Source organism: Lasioglossum baleicum, unplaced genomic scaffold (assembly GCF_051020765.1).
Source record: "Lasioglossum baleicum unplaced genomic scaffold, iyLasBale1 scaffold0364, whole genome shotgun sequence".
In the NCBI taxonomy this organism is placed as follows: Eukaryota; Metazoa; Arthropoda; class Insecta; order Hymenoptera; family Halictidae; genus Lasioglossum; species Lasioglossum baleicum.
This window is the reverse complement of record NW_027469424.1, coordinates 101,272-114,880: the sequence shown is the minus strand read 5'-3', so window position 1 is coordinate 114,880 and position 13,609 is coordinate 101,272.

Genomic DNA, 13,609 nt, shown 5'->3' with positions numbered 1-13,609 from the left:
CGTTATGCGTTATGCGTTATGCGTTATGCGTTATGCGTTATGCGTTATGCGTTATGCGTTATGCGTTATGCGTTATGCGTTATGCGTTATGCGTTATGCGTTATGCGTTATGCGTTATGCGTTATGCGTTATGCGTTATGCGTTATGCGTTATGCGTTATGACTTTTGCATTATGCGTTATGCCATATGCGTTATGCGTTATGCGTTATGCGTTATGCGTTATGCGTAATGAGTCTTGCGTTACGCGTTATGCGTTATGCGTTATGCGTTATGCGTTATGCCTTATGCGTTATGCGTTATGCGTTATGCGTTATGCGTAATTCGTTATGCGTAATGCGTTATGCGTTATGCGTTATGCGTTATGCGTTATGCGTTATGCGTTGTGCGTCATGCGTTATGCGTTATGCGTTATGCGTTATGCGTTATGCGTTATGCGTTATGCGTTATGCGTTATGCGTTATGCGTTATGCGTTATGCGTTATGCGTTATGCGTTATGCGTTATGCGTTATGCGTTATGCGTTATGCGTTATGCGTTATGCGTTATGCGTTATGCGTTATGCGTTATGCGTTATGCGTTATGCGTTATGCGTTATCCGTTATGCGTTATGCGTTATGACTTTTGCATTATGCGTTATGCGTTATGCGTCATGGGCTATGCGTTATGCCTTATGGTTTAAACGTTATGCGTTGTGCGTTATGCGTTATGCGTTATGCGTTATGCGTTATGAGTTTTGCGTTACGCGTTATGCGTTATGCGTTATGCGTTATGCGTTATGCGTTATGCGTTATGCGTTATGCGTTATGCGTTATGCGTTATGCGTTATGCGTTATGCGTTATGCGTTATGCGTTATGCGTTATGCGTTATGCGTTATGCGTTATGCGTTATGCGTTATGCGTTATGCGTTATGCGTTATGCGTTATGCGTTATGCGTTATGCGTTATGCGTTATGCGTTATGCGTTATGCGTTATGCGTTATGCGTTATGCGTTATGCGTTATGCGTTATGCGTTATGCGTTATGCGTTATGCGTTATGCGTTATGCGTTATGCGTTATGACTTTTGCATTATGCGTTATGCCATATGCGTTATGCGTTATGCGTTATGCGTTATGAGTCTTGCGTTACGCGTTATGCGTTATGCGTTATGCGTTATGCGTTATGCGTTATGCTTATGCCTTATGCGTTATGCGTTATGCGTTATGCGTTATGCGTTATGCGTAATGCGTTATGCGTTATGCGTTATGCGTTATGCGTTATGCGTTATGCGTTATGCGTTATGCGTTGTGCGTCATGCGTTATGCGTTATGCGTTATGCGTTATGCGTTATGCGTTATGCGTTATGCGTTATGCGTTATGCGTTATGCGTTATGCGTTATGCGTTATGCGTTATGCGGTATGCGTTATGCGTTATGCGTTATGCGTTATGCGTTATGCGTTATGCGTTATGCGTTATGCGTTATGCGTTATGCGTTATGCGTTATGCGTTATGCGTTATGCGTTATGCGTTATGCGTTATGCGTTATGCGTTATGCGTTATGCGTTATGCGTTATGCGTTATGCGTTATGCGTTATGCGTTATGCGTTATGCGTTATGCGTTATGCGTTATGCGTTATGCGTTATGCGTTATGCGTTATGCGTTATGCGTTATGCGTTATGAGTTTTGCGTTACGCGTTATGCGTTATGAGTTTTGCGTTACGCGTTATGCGTTATGCGTTATGCGTTATGCTTATGCCTTATGCGTTATGCGTTATGCGTTATGCGTTATGCGTTATGCGTTATGCGTTATGCGTTATGCGTTATGCGTTATGCGTTATGCGTTATGCGTTATGCGTTATGCGTTATGCGTTATGCGTTATGCGTTATGCGTTATGCGTTATGCGTTATGCGTTATGCGTTATGCGTTATGCGTTATGCGTTATGCGTTATGCGTTATGCGTTATGCGTTATGCGTTATGCGTTATGCGTTATGCGTTATGCGTTATGCGTTATGCGTTATGCGTTATGCGTTATGCGTTATGCGTTATGCGTTATGCGTTATGCGTTATGCGTTATGCGTTATGCGTTATGCGTTATGCGTTATGCGTTATGCGTTATGCGTTATGCGTTATGCGTTATGCGTTATGCGTTATGCGTTATGCGTTATGCGTTATGCGTTATGCGTTATGCGTTATGCGTTATGCGTTATGCGTTATGCGTTATGCGTTATGCGTTATGCGTTATGCGTTATGCGTTATGACTTTTGCATTATGCGTTATGCCATATGCGTTATGCGTTATGCGTTATGCGTTATGCGTTATGCGTAATGAGTCTTGCGTTACGCGTTATGCGTTATGCGTTATGCGTTATGCGTTATGCGTTATGCGTTATGCGTTATGCCTTATGCGTTATGCGTTATGCGTTATGCGTTATGCGTAATTCGTTATGCGTAATGCGTTATGCGTTATGCGTTATGCGTTATGCGTTATGCGTTATGCGTTGTGCGTCATGCGTTATGCGTTATGCGTTATGCGTTATGCGTTATGCGTTATGCGTTATGCGTTATGCGTTATGCGTTATGCGTTATGCGTTATGCGTTATGCGTTATGCGTTATGCGTTATGCGTTATGCGTTATGCGTTATGCGTTATGCGTTATGCGTTATGCGTTATGCGTTATGCGTTATGCGTTATGCGTTATGCGTTATGCGTTATGCGTTATGCGTTATGCGTTATGCGTTATGCGTTATGCGTTATGCGTTATGCGTTATGCGTTATGCGTTATGCGTTATGCGTTATGCGTTATGCGTTATGCGTTATGCGTTATGCGTTATGCGTTATGCGTTATGCGTTATGCGTTATGCGTTATGCGTTATGCGTTATGCGTTATGCGTTATGCGTTATGCGTTATGCGTTATGCGTTATGCGTTATGCGTTATGCGTTATGCGTTATGCGTTATGCGTTATGCGTTATGCGTTATGCGTTATGCGTTATGCGTTATGCGTTATGCGTTATGCGTTATGCGTTATGCGTTATGCGTTATCCGTTATGCGTTATGCGTTATGACTTTTGCATTATGCGTTATGCGTTATGCGTTATGCGTCATGGGCTATGCGTTATGCCTTATGGTTTAAACGTTATGCGTTGTGCGTTATGCGTTATGCGTTATGCGTTATGCGTTATGCGTTATGAGTTTTGCGTTACGCGTTATGCGTTATGCGTTATGCGTTATGCGTTATGCGTTATGCGTTATGCGTTATGCGTTATGCGTTATGCGTTATGCGTTATGCGTTATGCGTTATGCGTTATGCGTTATGCGTTATGCGTTATGCGTTATGCGTTATGCGTTATGCGTTATGCGTTATGCGTTATGCGTTATGCGTTATGCGTTATGCGTTATGCGTTATGCGTTATGCGTTATGCGTTATGCGTTATGCGTTATGCGTTATGCGTTATGCGTTATGCGTTATGCGTTATGCGTTATGCGTTATGCGTTATGCGTTATGCGTTATGACTTTTGCATTATGCGTTATGCCATATGCGTTATGCGTTATGCGTTATGCGTTATGAGTCTTGCGTTACGCGTTATGCGTTATGCGTTATGCGTTATGCGTTATGCTTATGCCTTATGCGTTATGCGTTATGCGTTATGCGTTATGCGTAATGCGTTATGCGTTATGCGTTATGCGTTATGCGTTATGCGTTATGCGTTATGCGTTATGCGTTATGCGTTGTGCGTCATGCGTTATGCGTTATGCGTTATGCGTTATGCGTTATGCGTTATGCGTTATGCGTTATGCGTTATGCGTTATGCGTTATGCGTTATGCGTTATGCGTTATGCGTTATGCGTTATGCGTTATGCGTTATGCGTTATGCGGTATGCGTTATGCGTTATGCGTTATGCGTTATGCGTTATGCGTTATGCGTTATGCGTTATGCGTTATGCGTTATGCGTTATGCGTTATGCGTTATGCGTTATGCGTTATGCGTTATGCGTTATACGTTATGCGTTATGCGTTATGCGTTATGCGTTATGCGTTATGCGTTATGCGTTATGCGTTATGCGTTATGCGTTATGCGTTATGCGTTATGAGTTTTGCGTTACGCGTTATGCGTTATGAGTTTTGCGTTACGCGTTATGCGTTATGCGTTATGCGTTATGCGTTATGCTTATGCCTTATGCGTTATGCGTTATGCGTTATGCGTTATGCGTTATGCGTTATGCGTTATGCGTTATGCGTTATGCGTTATGCGTTATGCGTTATGCGTTATGCGTTATGCGTTATGCGTTATGCGTTATGCGTTATGCGTTATGCGTTATGCGTTATGCGTTATGCGTTATGCGTTATGCGTTATGCGTTATGCGTTATGCGTTATGCGTTATGCGTTATGCGTTATGCGTTATGCGTTATGCGTTATGCGTTATGCGTTATGCGTTATGCGTTATGCGTTATGCGTTATGCGTTATGCGTTATGCGTTATGCGTTATGCGTTATGCGTTATGCGTTATGCGTTATGCGTTATGCGTTATGCGTTATGCGTTATGCGTTATGCGTTATGCGTTATGCGTTATCCGTTATGCGTTATGCGTTATGACTTTTGCATTATGCGTTATGCGTTATGCGTCATGGGCTATGCGTTATGCCTTATGGTTTAAACGTTATGCGTTGTGCGTTATGCGTTATGCGTTATGCGTTATGAGTTTTGCGTTACGCGTTATGCGTTATGCGTTATGCGTTATGCGTTATGCGTTATGCGTTATGCGTTATGCGTTATGCGTTATGCGTTATGCGTTATGCGTTATGCGTTATGCGTTATGCGTTATGCGTTATGCGTTATGCGGTATGCGTTATGCGTTATGCGTTATGCGTTATGCGTTATGCGTTATGCGTTATGCGTTATGCGTTATGCGTTATGCGTTATGCGTTATGCGTTATGCGTTATGCGTTATGCGTTATGCGTTATGCGTTATACGTTATGCGTTATGCGTTATGCGTTATGCGTTATGCGTTATGCGTTATGCGTTATGCGTTATGCGTTATGCGTTATGAGTTTTGCGTTACGCGTTATGCGTTATGAGTTTTGCGTTACGCGTTATGCGTTATGCGTTATGCGTTATGCGTTATGCTTATGCCTTATGCGTTATGCGTTATGCGTTATGCGTTATGCGTTATGCGTTATGCGTTATGCGTTATGCGTTATGCGTTATGCGTTATGCGTTATGCGTTATGCGTTATGCGTTATGCGTTATGCGTTATGCGTTATGCGTTATGCGTTATGCGTTATGCGTTATGCGTTATGCGTTATGCGTTATGCGTTATGCGTTATGCGTTATGCGTTATGCGTTATGCGTTATGCGTTATGCGTTATGCGTTATGCGTTATGCGTTATGCGTTATGCGTTATGCGTTATGCGTTATGACTTTTGCATTATGCGTTATGCCATATGCGTTATGCGTTATGCGTTATGCGTTATGCGTTATGCGTAATGAGTCTTGCGTTACGCGTTATGCGTTATGCGTTATGCGTTATGCGTTATGCCTTATGCGTTATGCGTTATGCGTTATGCGTTATGCGTAATTCGTTATGCGTAATGCGTTATGCGTTATGCGTTATGCGTTATGCGTTATGCGTTATGCGTTGTGCGTCATGCGTTATGCGTTATGCGTTATGCGTTATGCGTTATGCGTTATGCGTTATGCGTTATGCGTTATGCGTTATGCGTTATGCGTTATGCGTTATGCGTTATGCGTTATGCGTTATGCGTTATGCGTTATGCGTTATGCGTTATGCGTTATGCGTTATGCGTTATGCGTTATGCGTTATGCGTTATGCGTTATGCGTTATGCGTTATGCGTTATGCGTTATGCGTTATGCGTTATGCGTTATGCGTTATGCGTTATGCGTTATGCGTTATGCGTTATGCGTTATGCGTTATGCGTTATGCGTTATGCGTTATGCGTTATGCGTTATGCGTTATGCGTTATGCGTTATGCGTTATGCGTTATGCGTTATGCGTTATGCGTTATGCGTTATGCGTTATGCGTTATGCGTTATGCGTTATGCGTTATGCGTTATGCGTTATGCGTTATGCGTTATGCGTTATGCGTTATGCGTTATGCGTTATGCGTTATGCGTTATGCGTTATGCGTTATGACTTTTGCATTATGCGTTATGCCATATGCGTTATGCGTTATGCGTTATGCGTTATGCGTTATGCGTAATGAGTCTTGCGTTACGCGTTATGCGTTATGCGTTATGCGTTATGCGTTATGCCTTATGCGTTATGCGTTATGCGTTATGCGTTATGCGTAATTCGTTATGCGTAATGCGTTATGCGTTATGCGTTATGCGTTATGCGTTATGCGTTATGCGTTGTGCGTCATGCGTTATGCGTTATGCGTTATGCGTTATGCGTTATGCGTTATGCGTTATGCGTTATGCGTTATGCGTTATGCGTTATGCGTTATGCGTTATGCGTTATGCGTTATGCGTTATGCGTTATGCGTTATGCGTTATGCGTTATGCGTTATGCGTTATGCGTTATGCGTTATGCGTTATGCGTTATGCGTTATGCGTTATGCGTTATGCGTTATGCGTTATGCGTTATGCGTTATGCGTTATGCGTTATCCGTTATGCGTTATGCGTTATGACTTTTGCATTATGCGTTATGCGTTATGCGTCATGGGCTATGCGTTATGCCTTATGGTTTAAACGTTATGCGTTGTGCGTTATGCGTTATGCGTTATGCGTTATGCGTTATGAGTTTTGCGTTACGCGTTATGCGTTATGCGTTATGCGTTATGCGTTATGCGTTATGCGTTATGCGTTATGCGTTATGCGTTATGCGTTATGCGTTATGCGTTATGCGTTATGCGTTATGACTTTTGCATTATGCGTTATGCCATATGCGTTATGCGTTATGCGTTATGCGTTATGAGTCTTGCGTTACGCGTTATGCGTTATGCGTTATGCGTTATGCGTTATGCGTTATGCTTATGCCTTATGCGTTATGCGTTATGCGTTATGCGTTATGCGTTATGCGTAATGCGTTATGCGTTATGCGTTATGCGTTATGCGTTATGCGTTATGCGTTATGCGTTATGCGTTGTGCGTCATGCGTTATGCGTTATGCGTTATGCGTTATGCGTTATGCGTTATGCGTTATGCGTTATGCGTTATGCGTTATGCGTTATGCGTTATGCGTTATGCGGTATGCGTTATGCGTTATGCGTTATGCGTTATGCGTTATGCGTTATGCGTTATGCGTTATGCGTTATGCGTTATGCGTTATGCGTTATGCGTTATGCGTTATGCGTTATGCGTTATGCGTTATGCGTTATGCGTTATGCGTTATGCGTTATGCGTTATGCGTTATGCGTTATGCGTTATGCGTTATGCGTTATGCGTTATGCGTTATGCGTTATGCGTTATGCGTTATGCGTTATGCGTTATGCGTTATGCGTTATGCGTTATGAGTTTTGCGTTACGCGTTATGCGTTATGAGTTTTGCGTTACGCGTTATGCGTTATGCGTTATGCGTTATGCTTATGCCTTATGCGTTATGCGTTATGCGTTATGCGTTATGCGTTATGCGTTATGCGTTATGCGTTATGCGTTATGCGTTATGCGTTATGCGTTATGCGTTATGCGTTATGCGTTATGCGTTATGCGTTATGCGTTATGCGTTATGCGTTATGCGTTATGCGTTATGCGTTATGCGTTATGCGTTATGCGTTATGCGTTATGCGTTATGCGTTATGCTTTATGCGTTATGCGTTATGCGTTATGCGTTATGCGTTATGCGTTATGCGTTATGCGTTATGCGTTATGCGTTATGCGTTATGCGTTATGCGTTATGCGTTATGCGTTATGCGTTATGCGTTATGCGTTATGCGTTATGCGTTATGCGTTATGCGTTATGCGTTATGCGTTATGCGTTATGCGTTATGCGTTATGCGTTATGCGTTATGCGTTATGCGTTATGCGTTATGCGTTATGCGTTATGCGTTATGCGTTATGCGTTATGCGTTATGCGTTATGCGTTATGCGTTATGCGTTATGCGTTATGCGTTATGCGTTATGCGTTATGCGTTATGCGTTATGCGTTATGACTTTTGCATTATGCGTTATGCCATATGCGTTATGCGTTATGCGTTATGCGTTATGCGTTATGCGTAATGAGTCTTGCGTTACGCGTTATGCGTTATGCGTTATGCGTTATGCGTTATGCGTTATGCGTTATGCGTTATGCCTTATGCGTTATGCGTTATGCGTTATGCGTTATGCGTAATTCGTTATGCGTAATGCGTTATGCGTTATGCGTTATGCGTTATGCGTTATGCGTTATGCGTTGTGCGTCATGCGTTATGCGTTATGCGTTATGCGTTATGCGTTATGCGTTATGCGTTATGCGTTATGCGTTATGCGTTATGCGTTATGCGTTATGCGTTATGCGTTATGCGTTATGCGTTATGCGTTATGCGTTATGCGTTATGCGTTATGCGTTATGCGTTATGCGTTATGCGTTATGCGTTATGCGTTATGCGTTATGCGTTATGCGTTATGCGTTATGCGTTATGCGTTATGCGTTATGCGTTATGCGTTATGCGTTATGCGTTATGCGTTATGCGTTATGCGTTATGCGTTATGCGTTATGCGTTATGCGTTATGCGTTATGCGTTATGCGTTATGCGTTATGCGTTATGCGTTATGCGTTATGCGTTATGCGTTATGCGTTATGCGTTATGCGTTATGCGTTATGCGTTATGCGTTATGCGTTATGCGTTATGCGTTATGCGTTATGCGTTATGCGTTATGCGTTATGCGTTATGCGTTATGCGTTATGCGTTATGCGTTATGCGTTATGCGTTATGCGTTATGCGTTATGCGTTATGCGTTATCCGTTATGCGTTATGCGTTATGACTTTTGCATTATGCGTTATGCGTTATGCGTTATGCGTCATGGGCTATGCGTTATGCCTTATGGTTTAAACGTTATGCGTTGTGCGTTATGCGTTATGCGTTATGCGTTATGCGTTATGCGTTATGAGTTTTGCGTTACGCGTTATGCGTTATGCGTTATGCGTTATGCGTTATGCGTTATGCGTTATGCGTTATGCGTTATGCGTTATGCGTTATGCGTTATGCGTTATGCGTTATGCGTTATGCGTTATGCGTTATGCGTTATGCGTTATGCGTTATGCGTTATGCGTTATGCGTTATGCGTTATGCGTTATGCGTTATGCGTTATGCGTTATGCGTTATGCGTTATGCGTTATGCGTTATGCGTTATGCGTTATGCGTTATGCGTTATGCGTTATGCGTTATGCGTTATGCGTTATGCGTTATGCGTTATGCGTTATGACTTTTGCATTATGCGTTATGCCATATGCGTTATGCGTTATGCGTTATGCGTTATGAGTCTTGCGTTACGCGTTATGCGTTATGCGTTATGCGTTATGCGTTATGCGTTATGCTTATGCCTTATGCGTTATGCGTTATGCGTTATGCGTTATGCGTTATGCGTAATGCGTTATGCGTTATGCGTTATGCGTTATGCGTTATGCGTTATGCGTTATGCGTTATGCGTTATGCGTTATGCGTTGTGCGTCATGCGTTATGCGTTATGCGTTATGCGTTATGCGTTATGCGTTATGCGTTATGCGTTATGCGTTATGCGTTATGCGTTATGCGTTATGCGTTATGCGTTATGCGTTATGCGTTATGCGTTATGCGTTATGCGTTATGCGTTATGCGGTATGCGTTATGCGTTATGCGTTATGCGTTATGCGTTATGCGTTATGCGTTATGCGTTATGCGTTATGCGTTATGCGTTATGCGTTATGCGTTATGCGTTATGCGTTATGCGTTATGCGTTATACGTTATGCGTTATGCGTTATGCGTTATGCGTTATGCGTTATGCGTTATGCGTTATGCGTTATGCGTTATGCGTTATGCGTTATGCGTTATGAGTTTTGCGTTACGCGTTATGCGTTATGAGTTTTGCGTTACGCGTTATGCGTTATGCGTTATGCGTTATGCTTATGCCTTATGCGTTATGCGTTATGCGTTATGCGTTATGCGTTATGCGTTATGCGTTATGCGTTATGCGTTATGCGTTATGCGTTATGCGTTATGCGTTATGCGTTATGCGTTGTGCGTCATGCGTTATGCGTTATGCGTTATGCGTTATGCGTTATGCGTTATGCGTTATGCGTTGTGCGTCATGCGTTATGCGTTATGCGTTATGCGTTATGCGTTATGCGTTATGCGTTATGCGTTATGCGTTATGCGTTATGCGTTATGCGTTATGCGTTATGCGTTATGCGTTATGCGTTATGAGTTTTGCGTTACGCGTTATGCGTTATGAGTTTTGCGTTACGCGTTATGCGTTATGCGTTATGCGTAATGCGTTATGCGTTATGCGTTATGCGTTATGCGTTATGCGTTATGCGTTATGCGTTATGCGTTATGCGTTATGCGTTATGCGTTATGCGTTATGCGTTGTGCGTCATGCGTTATGCGTTATGCGTTATGCGTTATGCGTTATGCGTTATGCGTTATGCGTTATGCGTTATGCGTTATGCGTTATGCGTTATGCGTTATGCGTTATGCGTTATGCGTTATGCGTTATGCGTTATGCGTTATGCGGTATGCGTTATGCGTTATGCGTTATGCGTTATGCGTTATGCGTTATGCGTTATGCGTTATGCGTTATGCGTTATGCGTTATGCGTTATGCGTTATACGTTATGCGTTATGCGTTATGCGTTATACGTTATGCGTTATGCGTTATGCGTTATGCGTTATGCGTTATGCGTTATGCGTTATGCGTTATGCGTTATGCGTTATGCGTTATGCGTTATGAGTTTTGCGTTACGCGTTATGCGTTATGAGTTTTGCGTTACGCGTTATGCGTTATGCGTTATGCGTTATGCGTTATGCTTATGCCTTATGCGTTATGCGTTATGCGTTATGCGTTATGCGTTATGCGTTATGCGTTATGCGTTATGCGTTATGCGTTATGCGTTATGCGTTATGCGTTATGCGTTATGCGTTATGCGTTATGCGTTATGCGTTATGCGTTATGCGTTATGCGTTATGCGTTATGCGTTATGCGTTATGCGTTATGCGTTATGCGTTATGCGTTATGCGTTATGCGTTATGCGTTATGCGTTATGCGTTATGCGTTATGCGTTATGCGTTATGCGTTATGCGTTATGCGTTATGCGTTATGCGTTATGCGTTATGCGTTATGCGTTATGCGTTATGCGTTATGCGTTATGCGTTATGCGTTATGCGTTATGCGTTATGCGTTATGCGTTATGCGTTATGCGTTATGCGTTATGCGTTATGCGTTATGCGTTATGCGTTATGCGTTATGCGTTATGCGTTATCCGTTATGCGTTATGCGTTATGACTTTTGCATTATGCGTTATGCGTTATGCGTCATGGGCTATGCGTTATGCCTTATGGTTTAAACGTTATGCGTTGTGCGTTATGCGTTATGCGTTATGCGTTATGAGTTTTGCGTTACGCGTTATGCGTTATGCGTTATGCGTTATGCGTTATGCGTTATGCGTTATGCGTTATGCGTTATGCGTTATGCGTTATGCGTTATGCGTTATGCGTTATGCGTTATGCGTTATGCGTTATGCGGTATGCGTTATGCGTTATGCGTTATGCGTTATGCGTTATGCGTTATGCGTTATGCGTTATGCGTTATGCGTTATGCGTTATGCGTTATGCGTTATGCGTTATGCGTTATGCGTTATGCGTTATGCGTTATGCGTTATGCGTTATGCGTTATGCGTTATGCGTTATGCGTTATGCGTTATGCGTTATGCGTTATGCGTTATGCGTTATGCGTTATGCGTTATGCGTTATGCGTTATGCGTTATGCGTTATGCGTTATGCGTTATGCGTTATCCGTTATGCGTTATGCGTTATGACTTTTGCATTATGCGTTATGCGTTATGCGTCATGGGCTATGCGTTATGCCTTATGGTTTAAACGTTATGCGTTGTGCGTTATGCGTTATGCGTTATGCGTTATGAGTTTTGCGTTACGCGTTATGCGTTATGCGTTATGCGTTATGCGTTATGCGTTATGCGTTATGCGTTATGCGTTATGCGTTATGCGTTATGCGTTATGCGTTATGCGTTATGCGTTATGCGTTATGCGTTATGCGTTATGCGGTATGCGTTATGCGTTATGCGTTATGCGTTATGCGTTATGCGTTATGCGTTATGCGTTATGCGTTATGCGTTATGCGTTATGCGTTATGCGTTATGCGTTATGCGTTATGCGTTATGCGTTATACGTTATGCGTTATGCGTTATGCGTTATGCGTTATGCGTTATGCGTTATGCGTTATGCGTTATGCGTTATGCGTTATGAGTTTTGCGTTACGCGTTATGCGTTATGAGTTTTGCGTTACGCGTTATGCGTTATGCGTTATGCGTTATGCGTTATGCTTATGCCTTATGCGTTATGCGTTATGCGTTATGCGTTATGCGTTATGCGTTATGCGTTATGCGTTATGCGTTATGCGTTATGCGTTATGCGTTATGCGTTATGCGTTATGCGTTATGCGTTATGCGTTATGCGTTATGCGTTATGCGTTATGCGTTATGCGTTATGCGTTATGCGTTATGCGTTATGCGTTATGCGTTATGCGTTATGCGTTATGCGTTATGCGTTATGCGTTATGCGTTATGCGTTATGCGTTATGCGTTATGCGTTATGCGTTATGCGTTATGCGTTATGCGTTATGCGTTATGCGTTATGCGTTATGCGTTATGCGTTATGCGTTATGCGTTATGCGTTATGCGTTATGCGTTATGCGTTATGCGTTATGCGTTATGCGTTATGCGTTATGCGTTATGCGTTATGCGTTATGCGTTATGCGTTATGCGTTATGCGTTATGCGTTATGCGTTATGCGTTATGCGTTATGCGTTATGCGTTATGACTTTTGCATTATGCGTTATGCCATATGCGTTATGCGTTATGCGTTATGCGTTATGCGTTATGCGTAATGAGTCTTGCGTTACGCGTTATGCGTTATGCGTTATGCGTTATGCGTTATGCCTTATGCGTTATGCGTTATGCGTTATGCGTTATGCGTAATTCGTTATGCGTAATGCGTTATGCGTTATGCGTTATGCGTTATGCGTTATGCGTTATGCGTTGTGCGTCATGCGTTATGCGTTATGCGTTATGCGTTATGCGTTATGCGTTATGCGTTATGCGTTATGCGTTATGCGTTATGCGTTATGCGTTATGCGTTATGCGTTATGCGTTATGCGTTATGCGTTATGCGTTATGCGTTATGCGTTATGCGTTATGCGTTATGCGTTATGCGTTATGCGTTATGCGTTATGCGTTATGCGTTATGCGTTATGCGTTATCCGTTATGCGTTATGCGTTATGACTTTTGCATTATGCGTTATGCGTTATGCGTCATGGGCTATGCGTTATGCCTTATGGTTTAAACGTTATGCGTTGTGCGTTATGCGTTATGCGTTATGCGTTATGCGTTATGAGTTTTGCGTTACGCGTTATGCGTTATGCGTTATGCGTTATGCGTTATGCGTTATGCGTTATGCGTTATGCGTTATGCGTTA